Here is a 15,648-nt window from a genome sequence, read left to right as displayed (position 1 = left end):
CACTGGAGCAATGCTATACAATCAGGCAGGAACATGCTACACTGGGAGCATTCTCTCCATCCAGTTGAGGCTTACTGTTTGACGCAGGCACCTACCCTGGCTCTTGCTAACTCACCTGTTCAGATTATTCACACCTAGTAGGTCATTACATATGATTAAAAATTTACAGGCATCTGTCCACGTGCCATTTCTCCCCAGAGAAAGAATAAATTTCCAAGGGTATGTGTCAAGCGTTCTGCCTCTTCTCTGACTCTCAACTTGCTACTGAGTGCATTCACACACAGTAGGGCCTCAGTTAAGTGCCTGTGTTTGTCGAGGTGCTGCTGAGGATTTGGTTTTGCGGGATGACGTTATTTGCCTCCTGAGCCTGGTTTTCAACACATCAGTGCTTCATCAAAGTCCTGTCAGATCGGATTCTCAATAGGGTATCTTAAATACATGCTATTAAAATACCTAAATAGATGTGCCATCTGTTTCAATAGACTGAGCCTGGTGAATCAGCAGGAGAGGTGGGAGGCTGATCCAGCCAGACATGAACCAGTTGGGTGGGAACAGGCAGCTAGCTCTCTCTGTGTCTTTACCACTCTAGAGTGCTCTCATCAGAATCTACAGATTTATAGAAAAAGAAAAAAGAAAAAAGAAAGCTCATGCAGCTAGCAAGATGTGAAGACTGGATGGTGTCTGAGCTAGTTAACAGCTGTCTCTGGCTGGAGCCCTGACACTACGGATTGTGCCAAAACCTATGTCAAAGCAGGAGAAAGAAGAGCTAAGGGACGTGCCCTTTCCCGGTGGCTGGGCCTTCAAAAATCTAGATTTTTGTTTCCGTGCAAGTTTATAAAGCATTAAGAAAAAAAAAAGAAAGAAAAAGAGAAGATGAAGTCAATTCATTTTGGGAACTGTCATTAGTGAGTCACACAGGACTTAAGTCACTACAATAAAATGCAGTGGTGGGAAAGGGGGTCAAGGCATTTCTCATACATTCTCCCTGGTGACATGCCATCAAACCTAAATGTCTAATGCCAGGAGCCTGACCATGGTCAGCTTCTTTCCTCCATCGCCCTTGTAATGCTGTGGCAGAGCTGGCCACTCTTGATGCTGCCATTGAAGAAGGAGACGGATTCTTGAGTCACCTCCCAAATCATGCTGAGAGTGTTCTCTGTGTCTGTCTGTCTGTCTGTCTGTGTCTCTACCCCATCTCTGTCTCTGTATCTCTCTCTGTCTCTGTCTCTCTCCCTCCCTCCACACCTCCCTCATTCTCTAGGATTGTCATCTGTATCAGACAAGCTAATACATAAGAAAAGGCTGTACTTAAAAGGCATGCTAATCAGAGACTCACTGTCCTCCCCAGAAAGCAGGTATAAAAGATCTTCCCCAGTGTGTTTTCCTAGGGAAATGGCTCCTTTTCATCGCCCTTCTCTTGGAGAGGCTAACTGCCTGATTCCTGAGGCCCAATGGGAGCACATTTGTCTGATCAATTCCCTGGGGTCCAGGGTCAAGCCCTTGTCTTTGCAGCCTCAGGAACTTGGTCTTGGCAGAGGCTCTGAGTTGATCAGACTGAGGACTGCTGACTCATGCTAACCCACAAGAGACTGATCTATAACCAGCATGGCAGTTTATTAATTTACAGTGGGAAACATTTGGCCTGATCTGCCCCTTCTCTCCCTGTAGGCCAGTTGCATGGGAAGAGAGTTCATTGGAAGGTTGCTCGGTGAGCAGGAAACATTGACAAGGGAAGCTGGAGGACTGAAATGTTCAGCCTCACCAGGCAATGCCTATCCAGGGTCCCTGGCTCCTCCAGGTAGTCTAGGATTTCAGGCACCTCAGTGGGGAACTTTGTTCTAGAACTGGACTTGTGCGGGTCAGAGTGTGCCAAGACTCCCTGTTTCCCTACATTGCTTCTGCTGGCCATTCTCCCGACAGCACAGTACACTGGTCTTTCTATAGACTGTTCCTCATCAGACTCCCTGCAGTGGAACTGTGAGTCCCACAGTATCTGCCGGCTACCACAGCAGCACCTGCATCCTTGAGAGAAACACAGGCTTCTGTAGTGTATGGGAAATTCTAATTGATTAAGTTCAGGGAAGGGTCTAGGAGGCTAAATATTTATGGGGTTCCCAGTGATGCTAAAGCCAGGGGACAACTCCTGTGGAAATCTTGTTTCAGAATCTCTTACATCACCTTAAGATGACTGTGCATATTTTCATCAGATCCCCTTTAGAATGGTTTTGTATATGCTAATTTTCAGGGCAAAAATGTTACTTTGTAGTTCTTGTGGGGGGCAATCACCATTGCCTCTCTGAGCTTTCCTTCCTCTAATCCTCCTTATTCCTCAGTCCCCTTCCCCCCTACTTCCCTTTCATAAATATTTATCAATACCTAATGCATAAGGTAACTTAAGAGGATGTTATGGCAGCTGATGCTCCAAGTGCCAAAAGCAGAAGCCGCTTTCAGGTGATTGTGGACTTTGGGGATTTGGATGGATAAGCCTAGTGCAGACCGAACCGAGGTCAGCCAATAAAGTGGAGACCTGATATGGACAGTCTAGAGAAGGGGTGGCAAGTACCTATGGTCCATGAGTTGATGGATTCTAGTACATACCCTTATACATCCAAGTTGTTGTAAGGGACACTCCAGGTACTAAGGCCCATCCCACCTCTAACCAGGAAAACAGCATCTCCTCTTCCTCAACATGGTTCCTATCTTGCCAGCTCCTGGCAGTGCCTGGCTTCTACCAGAACACCGAAATCAGGGGAGCAAAGGACTCCAGTAAGCATCTTTTTATACCCAGGCATTATGTTCCCAAAATGGATTCCACCAAAACAGATTTTGAAGTCCTCATTTTCCAGAAGAACTTGAGGCTCAGAGAGGTTAAGTACTTTGCTAAAGGTCAGATGTGAGTGATGGGATGGAATTCCAGGTTTACTCAGTTTTAGGTGCTGTCTCATTTTTTTCCCATTCTATACTGTTCATAGATGGGGGCGGTGCATGCAGGAATTTTGAGCATGAGCCTCACAGTGCTGTGCATATGTATTTATAGATAATTCTCATAATTTCTCTCTGCAAAATGACATATATAAATACACATCTTCTAAATATATGCTGTAATGATGACTATCATATTCCTACATATAAAATATACTAACGTCGAAATCTGCATTTGCTTATATAGCTAGTTCTGATTTATTTATAGAGAAAAATAAAGGCTACAGCGGAACAGGGTGGGATCGGGGTACCTGGCCATTCACTTACTGTTTTTAGAAAGGACTCCATTTCCTTCTGGGCCTCATTTCTGTCATCTGAAGGAAGTTTGATCAGGTCCCTAACATGCTAAGTTTCAAAGGACCCAGTGACAACTGTTACTATGTTTTAGGTCAAAGCATAGAACTGGTCTACTAGATTAAAAATAAGCTGAACAATGGGGAATGAAGAGATGGCTCGGCATACAGGAACTCTTGTTGCTTTATAGATAAGATAAACTGAGCTCGGCCCCCAGAACCCACACTGAGACACTCACATCCATCTACCTGCAACTCTAATTCCAGGGGGATCTAATACCCTCCTCTGGCCTCCATTGGCACCTCTATAAGCACACAGACATACCCTCTCCCATGACTCTCTCTTAAAAAGAAATCTTTTTGAAAAGAAAGCTGAATCCATATTAAAAGGCTATTTCATAACAGGTAATACTAGGGAAGAGAGCAACTTGTTTATCTAATATTGCAATTAATTCTTATCATATTGTGTCAGTTACTTTTCTATTGCTATGAATAATGTGGCTCCAGAGGGATATGAGAACAGCTCTTAGACTTCAAGCAGGAAGCATAGAGAGTAGGCTGGGAATGGTGAGTGTGGCTTTGAAATTTCAAGACCTGATCCTGTACTTCATTTCCTCTAGTAAGGCCACACCTAATCCTCCCCAAACAGTACCACTAACCAAGGGTCATGTATTCACACCTCTGAATCTATAGGGGATATTTCCATTCAAACCACCACACATACGAACTCTATTTTTATTTATCCACCTCTGAGGAACCGAGAGGTAAATGGTTTGCCCGAGGTTATAGGACTATTAAGTAGAGAGGCCAGTAGTGAGATCAGGCCCAGTTCTAGGGCCATTTGCTTTCTATACAGCTTTAGCATTCATTTTCTCATTGATGGATCTTACTCAAAATAACCATGTAGGATATTTATTAAAATTCAACTTGAGGTGATGTGATTCATGGACTCTAAGGCAGGAGAACACACATCAGCCCATGTAAGTGGGTTTCCCCGGCAGGATCATTCTGTCTCCCTGGGAGAAGAGAGCTTGAGAAGAGTCACAGTCGGAGAAACTATAAACACATTGGCCATACCCATCATGAAGAGGTGAAGCCTGGACCATGTCCCACAACTGCCCAGTCCTGGAGAACACCTAGGGAAGGAAGGAGATGGAGGCGGAGCCCCTGCCTCCTTGTATTCTCCCTTTCTCACTACCCACGTGCAGTCGGCAGTCCTTTCTTCTTTGTGTGCCTCCTATTACATGTTGTGCAGGTGGGCTGAAGAGAAAGGAAAGTGGCTGTCTATAAATTGCTCTAGCTAATTTTGAAGTCATTCTGCATCACATCCTCAAGCCTATACTTTCAATAATGTCAAAAATGTTTGCTTCGTTTTTTGCAATGCTTCGATGGATTAAGTGGCTTTTTTTTTTTAAACTAAACCTACAGGTGACACATAGCTGAAAAAGACAGCCACTGAGCTAAATCAGAATTCAAAACTGTCTAGACAGTCCAGAGTGTCCTGTCTAACTCAAGAAGATGAAATATCTCAGAAATAATTGCAGAATTCTATGTTTAGAGTAAGAGGAAAACCAGGCACATACATTCTAGTTTGAGGGGAGTTTGTTCATACGAAAGAATTGGAGACTGTAATTACCTACAGGTTGAATGTTTGTCAACATTGGGATTCAGCGTTCTGCTGAAAAAGGGCAAGAGCACACTGGTCTTTAACTTCATGAAGGTGCAGATAACAGGTACCTCTGGTCTTGTTGCAATGGGCTGTGGTCAGACCACACCTAGGGTATTGGGTTCTGTGGCAGTTACCACATTACTTGGGGCTATTGACTAACTAGAGTAAGGTTAATAGAATGGTGAGGATAGGGAAGCCAAGATGGTTGGTAGATGTGGTCTCATTTACCTTAGAGACAGACAGAGGAGAAGTCCATCAAAGGAATACTACCTCCTTGTCTTCAAACACTTAGGACACAGTCCAGTGACAGGCAGAATAAATTCGTTCAGTTCTGTCAAGATGGGAAGCTAGACCAGAGAGCTGAGGTTAAAGAAGGCAGATTTCAGTTCAGCCTCAATAAGAGCTCGAAAATAGCTGAGCCATTGTCCTTCAGAGAAAGGAAGAGAGAGCTCTGAGCATCTGGCAACTTTTCAGCTCTCTGCCTTGGAGGAAACCTTGACTCGGGGCAGAGGTGAGATGAGAGGCAAAGAAGCATCGTCAGTTTGATTTCTATCCCTTGGACCAAACGAAACATCAGATTGTCTGGTTTGCACTAGATGGATTCATGGCTATAGCTTCACCTGATATTTTATGCAAATTGTGTCCCAAATTGGATGCCGCTAACTATCAGAAGAGACAAGCCTGGGCTCCCAGCCACTTTCTGCGGCACCTAGGAACACCTGATCCTATAACCTAGTCCTATGTAGGACTTCTTCCACAGTGGAACTGCACTTCATGCACTCCTCCATTTGCCAGACAACAGAAGGACTCACTATGTTTCTTGAACATCTATTAGGTAATTACTGTTTCTGCCACAGAAATGTTTCTGTTATTCCAAACACTGTATTTTTTTTCCTTCGTGTTCTGCTTGGTAATCCCTAAATGCTATTTTTCTGCTTTTAAGACTGATGAGCAAGCCTTTACTAAGCTGAAAGAAAAGATGGACATTTCTGCTCTGAGATTTGGCTGTGCTAATGACAGTGGCACCAGGAGACTTCCCCTGATACATCTAGCCATCAAAGGCTGAGCACAGTGTCTCAGATCTCTCCCTCACTTTGACACTCCCCCAATGGGAAAGCAGGTTGTGTTATTCTTGAAATCCTTATCCAGGAACTTAAGAAAGTCACATCTTATTTTTTTTTCAGGAGATATAGGAGAAAAGGAAAACTTATCTGGACACACTCAACACTTCTGACGCCAGCCCCTCCACACACCACAGACCATTCTGCTGTGGGCAACACCTGGATGTCCTCTTACTAAGCTCTAACACAGTCAACCCAGGGCGAGATCTCACAGGTTGGAGCCTCAGCCCCTCAGGACTGTCTCTTGTTTCAAATGACAGTGGCAGCACCTGCTTCTGACCCACTGGATGCGGTTAGAGTTCCTGTGACTAACTGTCCTTGATTCAATTGAATTTCCTAGAGCAGCTCTCAGAACTGACATTTACCCCGGCTCCTGCTTTCCCTTTAGTTAGAAAGGATTGTATGAGGGGTACAGAAGAACAGCCAGATGAAGAGATGCATGGGATAAGATATGGGGGAACTGGGCGGGGTCTTCCATAGCTTCCTTGCTGTTTCAGAATGTGAACCTTCATTCATCCGTCCACCTATTTTAGTCTTTCCTATGTTTTTTTTAAAGGCTTCCCCACAAATGATTAAGTCATTGGTTACTGGTAATCATCCCCAGCCTTCAGTCCTCCCCTCCTTAGAGGTCTGTTGGTCCCAACCTCTAATCTACTGGTTCTCAACCTTCCTAAAACAATGCCTCATGTTGTGGTGCCCCCCCCCACACACACCATAAAATTATTTTTGATGCTACTTCATAATTGTAAGTCTGCTATTATTATGAATTGCGATGTAAATATTTGATATGCAGAATATCTGATTTGTGACCCCTGTGAAAGGCTCCTTCACCCCCCAAAGGAGTCACACAACCCACAAGTCGAGAACTATGGCTCTGACTGGAATATTGGTTCACATGGCAACCATGCTCCAACTTGAGACTACCTAGGAGTGGCCTATCTCTATCCATCCTTCATCTCAAGAAGGCACTTAAGCCCTTTGAAGCTGCAAGGGCCTGGGGTGGGTGTGCCTGGAAACAGATAACAGATGTATTTCAAGCATCACAAGAGAATATAAACCTGTTTCCAAAATACTTTGGATAATATAATAACAATATTAACAACAACAAGAATATAACTATAGCGCTTGCTGTGTGCCAAGCCCTATTTAAAATATTTCATACATTGTAATTCATTTAATCTTTACAATAGTTCAGTGGTAGGTGCCATTATCATCTCTATTTTATAGATGTAAAAAATATGACATGGAGAAGTTGTGTAACTTGCTTAAGGTCACAGGGCTAGCAAGACAGAAAACTTGTTTTTAGGATTGTGATTTCTGACTCCAGAAACCAGGTTCTTAGATACTATGTACTACTGCATACATATCACCATACATGACTGTATAAATATACCACTATGTATTATTCATATACCTCCACATACTACTATACATATACCCCCATATATTATTATGTGTATACCACTATGTATACATATACATATACTGGGAACTGAAGAAATATCTCAGTGGTTAAAGAGCACTGGTTGTTCTTTCAGGGGACATGGGTTCAATTTCCAGCACTCACATGGTAGCTCACAGCTGTCTCTAACTCCATTTCCAGGGGATCTGACACCCTTACACCAATGCATATAAAATAAAATTAAATATAAATAAATTAAATGTAAATATATTAAAATAAAATATAAAAAGTTACATATACCACTACATACTACTGCACTTATATACCACCATACCTAATGTTTCTTCCCTATTTTTACAATTCAATTCTTTGATTTAAATCTATGACATGCAAATTTCTAATTTAATTATATTAAGGTATTTCTAAATGTATGTGTGTATAAATGAATTCATTTATTTTTGAGTTGGAGTCTGGGGCTGCATTCAAACTCAGCATCTTCCTGACTCAGCCTTTTGAAATGCTGGGATTGCAAGCATGTGCTACCACACCTAGGTCAAAGTGTACATTATGTTATAAAAACAAATATAGTAGCTAATAGTTCTCACTGAAAAATCAGATATGCCTGGAGCTATATGTAAGTTCTTCACTGAGAAATTAAGTTTTTGGCTTTCTTATATGTAAATTTTAAAAAATGCTAAAGAAGATTAAGAGACATAAAATATGTAATGTGCTTAGCAAAGTGCCTGGCCCAGAGTCTGTGCAGGAAATGTTTGCACTCATTAATATGTATTAGGATCTCGTAAAGTATGGGAAGACTGAGAATTAGAAGAAAAAAAATCACAGAGTTCTAACACTTACATGGGTTCTGGTGTTTTCTTTATTTTTGTGTGTGATAAAGAATTCTTTGGCTGTCTAGGGCCTGAAGAGAGGTCTTTTGATTGCCAAATCATCATTGCTGGTGGAGCAAAGAACAGTGGTCACTCTGGTAAGTAAAAGTAGAATCGTTCAGTATAATAAACAGAAAGGGCAATGGGAGTCTCTGGGGGAGAAATGGCTTGGTTTGCCTTTCCAAATAGTCTCAACAGAGGCCATTGGTGGCTCCAACTCTTAGAATGGTTCCTGTAAGGATAGATTCAATCTGTGATATCTTTTATTTGAGTTTGCATTTTTTTTTTTCTAAACTGATGATGAATCTGAGAGCTGAGTCTACTTTAAGTTACTCTTCTCTGGCCCACTTCTCCAGGGTTGCCATGGTGATCTCATCCAGGGTAGCCATGGTAGGCTCATCCAGAGTAACCATGGTGATCTTATCGAGGGTAGCCAGGGTGGGTTGATCCAGGGTAGCCATGGTGATCTCATCCAGGGTAGCCATGGTGGGTTCATCCAGGGTAGCCATGGTGATCTCATCCAGGGTAGCCATGGTGATCTTGTTCATGTTTCTCTGTCTCACACTTTTAGGAAAGTGGGCACACCATAACACAACTTAAACCATGTTAGCCATGAGAACTATCAATGCCTTATTAATAGAAAATCCACACCAAAAAGATTTATTTCCTGTGCACCTGGCTTAAAAACAGCTGCTAGAATCCAAGGGGAAAGTGCTTGACCAAACTTATTGATAACCACCAATGGATATTGTCATGATTCTTCCACAGCCAGCCACGCCAGAGTTGGAACTATGAGCTAGGCGGTGAGTTCTGAAATGCTTAGATCATTTTTGAAGCTATTACATGTTAATCTAACACCTTGTTAAGACAGAACCTGAGTAAGCCCGTCTTCCACTTTGCTAGCCCAGGTCACCAGCCCTTATAACTATTACTACATAAAAATACAACCAAGCCATGATTGAACTGTTGTGTCTGGATCCCTGTTCAGAGCATTAGCTCCCTGAGAAGAAAAAGAGGCCCTGACCAACTGGGCTAATGAACAACGGCCCCCATGTAGTGTCCCTAATGTCTTCCACAGAGGAAGCATGGCCAGTTTATAACCGTGTACATCCAAGGAGCTGATTCCAGACCATGCATTACAACCACAGCTCCAAGAAGTTCAATTGTAGCTCACGAAGTTTCTGTAAGATGCCAGCACAAGTGAACTGTCTTAAGCCAGAGTGACAACCGATCTGTTAGAAGAGAGAAGAGAACACCAAGAAGGAAGAACCAGAACTCTCCTCTCCGGTTCCTTGGATCTCCTGTCTAGCTTCACAACCGTAGCTGACAAAATCCAGACTTATCTCAATGTCCTGACCTCCTGAATGGCAGTCAGCTCAGGAAGAGTTTCTGGCTTTTCTCTGCCATGATCCATGAACACCAGTCTTTCACAGGAATCTTGGTCCTTTTTTTTTTCTTCTTTCTTTCTTTCTTTCTTTCTTTCTTTCTTTCTTTCTTTCTTTCTTTCTTCCTTCCTTCCTTCCTTCCTCCCTCTCTTTCTTTCTTTCTTTCCTTCCTTCCTTCCTTCCTTCCTTCCTTCCTTCTTTCTTCTTTCTTTGTTTCTTTCTTCTTTTTCTCTTCTCTTCTTTTCTTTTCTCTTCTTTTCTTTTCTTTTCTTTTCTTTTCTTTTCTTTTCCTTTCTTTTCTTTTCTTTTCTTTTCTTTATTTTTGCTTTCTGGACAGGCTGTTGGTGGTGTCTGAAGAGGTTGCTGTCCTGTGAGGAACTTCCCTGCAAGCCAGCAGCTGAAGCATCGGTCACACTCATGCTTCATGTCCTTGCCAGCTTCTGCTTGAAGCCCTTGGTTATGGTGAAGGCAGTGGCCTCTCCTGTATTCTCTTAAGTAAATCTGGACCCAATCTTAGATAGGTTAAAAGGTAAAAGGAATGAAATAAGATGGGGCCCTTATATTTCTATGACTAACCTTTAGGGAAACGTGCTTTATAGAACCAAAGACTTTTGTGTTAGTTACTGGTGGGCAGGTTTTTGGCTGATTTTTATCCCAGGCTGAAACTGGGAGGGAAAATGTTTGATAGAGATTATTGATATAGAAGAAGAAACTCCAGGAATTTTAGATTAAAAAAAAACTTGAGAGAATCTTAGAGAATGTTCTGTGGAAAAAAAATTACACGTTAAGCCCTGGATAGAAAGTTGGCCAAAAGGACCTTTATCAAGTGTACAGGCTAACTCAGTGTTGAGATTGAAATGAAATTCAGGAGCATCAGCAGATTCTTAAGAAAAGTCAGGACCTTGGGGTGGGGGTGCAATGGAAAATAAGGGCAGAGTAAGGAGAAAGCATTTCCACCCTAAGACTCGAGGGAACCCAGCCTGAAGACTCTAAGGGCTGAAGTTCTCGCTTGGCCAGCATATTGATGTGAGAAGTAGACACACATAGAAAGGACTGAGAAATCTTAAACCCAAGGACGGACCCAGATCCAATTCCCCCAAAGTGTGTTCCAGGGGAGCTCTTCTTGAGAACATTTCAGAGTTGTTTCTGTTCCATATCAAGTGGTTATTTTCAAGTATGGGAACAGACAATTAACACAAATGATGTTTAGAAAAAGCATATGGAAACATGCTACTGTGGAAGCAGCCTACACATGTGGCATGTACACGCACACACACACACACACACACACACACACACACACGAGTTGAATTGAAGTTACCTTATAGCAGAATGCCTCTACCAGACACTACATGTTAAATAAAAGCACCATGCCAGGAATGGGTTATCTCTTTTGGAGTTGTTGGTCATTGAGGTCCCACAGAACTCTAAACATTATAGGCAATATATTGCAAATGCTATTTATTACCTTTCAGAACTTGAAGGGAAGACTATGTCTGAAGATATTACATATTTGAGTTATAGAATATGGAGACATCAAGCAAGACACTTCATCCCTAATTGGCCAGCTTTCACAGTGCAGGAGGGTGCTATACCTGCAACTGGAAGAAGAAAGTATCAATCTTACCAAGCTGGGCATCCTCTGAGCTGTTGGCCTGGTAAGACGTCTCTTGGTGCAAAAGTGGCATTAATGTCATGGGAGTAACTGGTCACTTTCTGGTTGGATTTCAAGTCCCACTCCACAAGATGAAACCTATACCTAGCACCATTATCAATCTAAGAACCTTTAGCTAGATGGGTTATAGGCCCTAGGGGAGAACCCATTACTATTATTCTGCTAAATGGACATAGTGTTAAATTGATTCCTAATGACTGATTGTCATACTATAGATTGTTTCTCAGCTCTCCTCAGAGAATATTCGAGGCAGATGGTGATGAATATAGAGACTCACAGCTGGTTAAAGTGCAGAGATTAAGAGACTACAGAATTCTCAGGTCTGAGTGAGACATTTCTATTACACACTCTCTGCTCCAAAGGTTCAGGGATCAATGTGGAAGATGGGATGAGGAGAGTTTAAGAGCCAGAGGTGGTGGATGACCACAGGAAACAGTGTCTTGTGGAAACAGCAGGATAGTTGCACATATGAACTCAAAGCAGTTGTGACAGCATGAACAAGGCCTGTGCAGGTTCAAACCAGACCAAACTCCAGCATGGAAAAAGGAGGTTGGCACTCTGGTTCCCCTAGGCATGGAACTATTGGCAACTAAAAACTGCTGGGGGTGGGAGGGACAATCACTTTGTTTTAAAAATGTAACCCTTGATAAATCAACCATGCCTAGTGGAAAACCACACATCTAAGAGTATATAGGCAGCACAAGTTGAACTTGGTAGTTTTTTTGATTACAAAATAACCACATCATTTACCCCCTTCTCTTTCCTCCCTCCAACTTCTCCCAGGTATTCCTTCCCTATCTCAAATATATAGATTCTGGTCTCTTTTTCTTTGAACACACACACACACACACACACACACATATATATATATATTCATTATATATTCACATATATAATTCATTTTATACATACAGACATATATTAAAAATATATATATTTCTAAATATATGAACACAATCTTCTCAGTCTCTATACTGTTACTTGTTGTGTATCTGATCTCAGGGCTGACCGCTGGTACTGGATAACCCACTGTGGGAGGGACTCTTTCCTGAAGAACGCAATTTTCTGACATTCTCAGCATTCCTTGGTTGCCTATAGTTTGCTGTCTAGGATTGGACCACATGAGGTCTCTCTTCCATGTTAGCATGTTGTGGCTGTCATCCCCATTCAGGTCTTATTTAGGCAGCCATGTTGTTGAGTATTCATGATGTATTTTCTCTGACATTTCTAGGAAATGCAGTCTCATAGCAGACACCGTTTGAGTCTCACAATCTCTCTGCCCTCCTTTTCTATAATGTTTCCTGAACATCGAGTGCAGGAGTTGTATTGTAAATGGACCAATTGGGCCTGGTCACCACATGGTCACTTGGTTCCTGCAATTGTGGGTTTTGGTAAAGGGCTCAGTTTGATGCAGAGAGAAATCTCATGCTGAGGGGCTGATAGCTACACTTATCTGTGGGTAGAAGGCTAAATCTTTCGAACACAGTGCAACCTCTAGAAGGCATCTAAGGGCAACAGTAATATCCCGTAATGGTTGGGGAGTCTCGAGCCCTTCTGACTGACAACTCGGAAGGGGCATCTCATGCCTGGCATTGGTGTTTTCGTTAGATAGTCTATGGCTCTTAGGAGTAGAACTACCAACCCAGATGAAAAAATTTCATTTAAAAGATTTATGTCTATATGTACACATAGACTTATAGGTATTATATGTAATTTTAGGTAAATAATAATATGATTCCTTATGATTTTTAGAAGACACTTTTACTTTTCTTTAACCTCCCACCCCCACTTCTGTGTTGTTCCTCCTTCCCCCATTTCCCTAATTTCCCCCCTCAAACTACTTCTTCTCTGCTAAAAGGACCCAAAGTTGGATGGGTAGGGAAGAGGTGGTAGACCTGGGAGGAATTGGGGAAGGAATGAGTATAATCAAACTACATTGAACAACATTTTCAAAGTACTGATAAAGTTTTTTTTTTGTTTTTTGTTTTTTGTTTTTTTAAAGTGAGACTTAAAGAAGATAGAGCAGCATGAAATTGGGAAGCCAATAGTCTGGAGCCAACATGGCAGCACTATGGTATAATTACTATTTCAGTTCCCACCATATGTGCATTTATGTGTTTATGTGTGAGCGCACATGTAGGTGCAGGTGTGCTTTTCCATAGAAGCTAGAGGTTGCTGTTCAGTGTCTCCTTCATCACTCCCCACCTTAATTTGTTTTTTTTGTTTATTTGTTTGTTTGTTTTTTGTTTTTGAGACAGGGTTTCTCTATGTAGCCTTCTGGAACTCACTCTGTAGAGCAGGCTGGCTGTTCAAACTCACAGAAATCCTGCTTCTGCCTCCAGAGTGCTAGAATTAAAGACTCCCACCACCATGACTGGCTCCACATTAATTTTCGGATCAGGATCTCTTACTATGCTTGGACCTCCCTGTTTTGGAGAGATTGGCTAGTCAGTGGGCCTTCAGCTGTGTGTCTCCACCTCATCCCCAGAGCTAAGATCGCAGATGGGTGCTGCTCTGCCCTTCTGTTTGTGTGCATGTTTTATGTGGCTACTGGGAATCTCAATTCCAGTCCTCATGTTTGCACAGCAAGCCCTTTCTTTATTCAGGGAGCCATTTCTCCAGGTCCCTATAAACTTACTTTTTAATGCCAACATCTTTAGCTTGTGGTTTCCACCTTCCAAATTACTGCACCTATGACAACCACACCCACCACAGAGGCAGGAGGAAGAAAGGATGGGTATGTACTTATTCACTGACTCAGCTGATCTCCTTTAAGGAACAATCCTTGTAGCATCCTGCCTTATAAAGCCTACTTAGGCTTCCTTCCTTCCTTCCTTTCTTCCTTCCTTCCTTCCTTCCTTTCTTTCTTTCTTTCTTTCTTTCTTTCTTTCTTTCTTTCTTTCTTTCTTTCTTTCTCTCTTTCTTTCAGTGCTTCTGCTTAATAGGAGAAATCCTAGATGAAAGACTACTGAAATTAATTTTTAGGCTTGGCACTAGGTTTCGTGTGTGTCTATGTAGATGTGTGCATGCATGTGAAGGCCTGAGGACAAGCCACATGGTCTACAGGGATTGAACTCATATCAGTTTTGGTGGCAAGCCTATACTTGTTGAACCATCTCATCCAGCCCTATCCAGCTTTAAATTAAAGTTCTCTTAAGATAAATGAGAATAGGATACTAAATAGGATACTAAGAAATAAGGATATTAAATAGACAAGCAATCACCTATGCCATAAGTCTCTAATGATAGAGTGATTAAACAGTTTTCCAGGTCTGGGTTATATGTTGGATAGAGCTCTAGATGTATCCACATCCTCAGTATGACTTTTTATCAGTTCCAAGGAAGGCCAAGACAGTTTATAGACACTTTCTAATGCTGGACCATTGGGCTTAAGCTAACTTGGGTAAATCAAAGGTAAGAATGATGTTTAAAAGGGATACTTGTGAAGGAAGCCAGAATTAAGCATAAGAAAATTACAGTGGTGGGTACAGAGATGGATTCATTAATATTTTTGTGTGTATGGTGTTGGGATAGAACTTTGGACCTTGCCCATGGTAGACAAACACTGTATTTACACCTATATCCTTGGATCATAACTTCTAATTTTCTGTTGTGTGCTTATATTACCTTAAGCTTTAAAAAAAAAAAATAGTAGATGACTCCTACTGAGTTTCTTTCTCCCATGTTAAGCTTCTTTGGAGAGGGAAGGCATTTGGCCCAACAGCTTACTTACAGTGAGACATATGCCCAATGTACAAACTAGGCCAAAAGGCCACAAATGTGTTAGGAAACAAACCAGGGCATATGAGATTGCACTTGTACAAACATATTGTGTGTGTACTATTGATCTCCGTGTCATAGGGGAACTGTAATGAGCTGGCAGAAGCTCCCAGGAGGGAAAATTAGGAGACAAGAAAGCTGTTCTCTGAGGGCCATGGAAGAGCAAACAGTACAGCAGATCTTCAGAGGTATAGGGGTGTGGGACTGCGTTAAGCCCTGCCGCTGGGCACGCTGCTGGGGACTTTGACTGTGCTTGTCCCTTGCCACTGCTGGGCAGGTAGGAAAGCACCGAGACACTGCTCCAGAGGTGGGAAAGCGGAGTCTGAGATGTGAGAAAGCCAAAGCTGGTATTCCCTAGTCACCACTAGAAACCACTCAGAGAAGTAGGGAAAGAAGTGTTGGGGGTCCGAGGCCCTCGATGAGGCCAGGACCTGGCACTCCCAAACTCCTGGAC

The 15,648-nt window shown here is 42.2% G+C and overlaps 1 long non-coding RNA gene across 1 annotated transcript; it reads left to right on the top strand.

Annotated features, from left to right (window-relative positions):
- Positions 1-5,970: 5,970 nt before the first annotated feature.
- Positions 5,971-11,716, top strand: LOC116086402. Its single transcript, XR_004116907.1, has 4 exons — positions 5,971-6,279; positions 8,384-8,452; positions 8,926-9,157; positions 11,215-11,716. It is a non-coding gene; the product is annotated as an uncharacterized LOC116086402 (long non-coding RNA).
- The last annotated feature ends 3,932 nt before the right edge of the window (positions 11,717-15,648 follow it).

Source organism: Mastomys coucha, unplaced genomic scaffold, assembly GCF_008632895.1.
Source record: "Mastomys coucha isolate ucsf_1 unplaced genomic scaffold, UCSF_Mcou_1 pScaffold12, whole genome shotgun sequence".
Lineage (NCBI taxonomy): Eukaryota > Metazoa > Chordata > Mammalia > Rodentia > Muridae > Mastomys > Mastomys coucha.
This window is presented reverse-complemented; position numbering and strand designations above follow the sequence as displayed.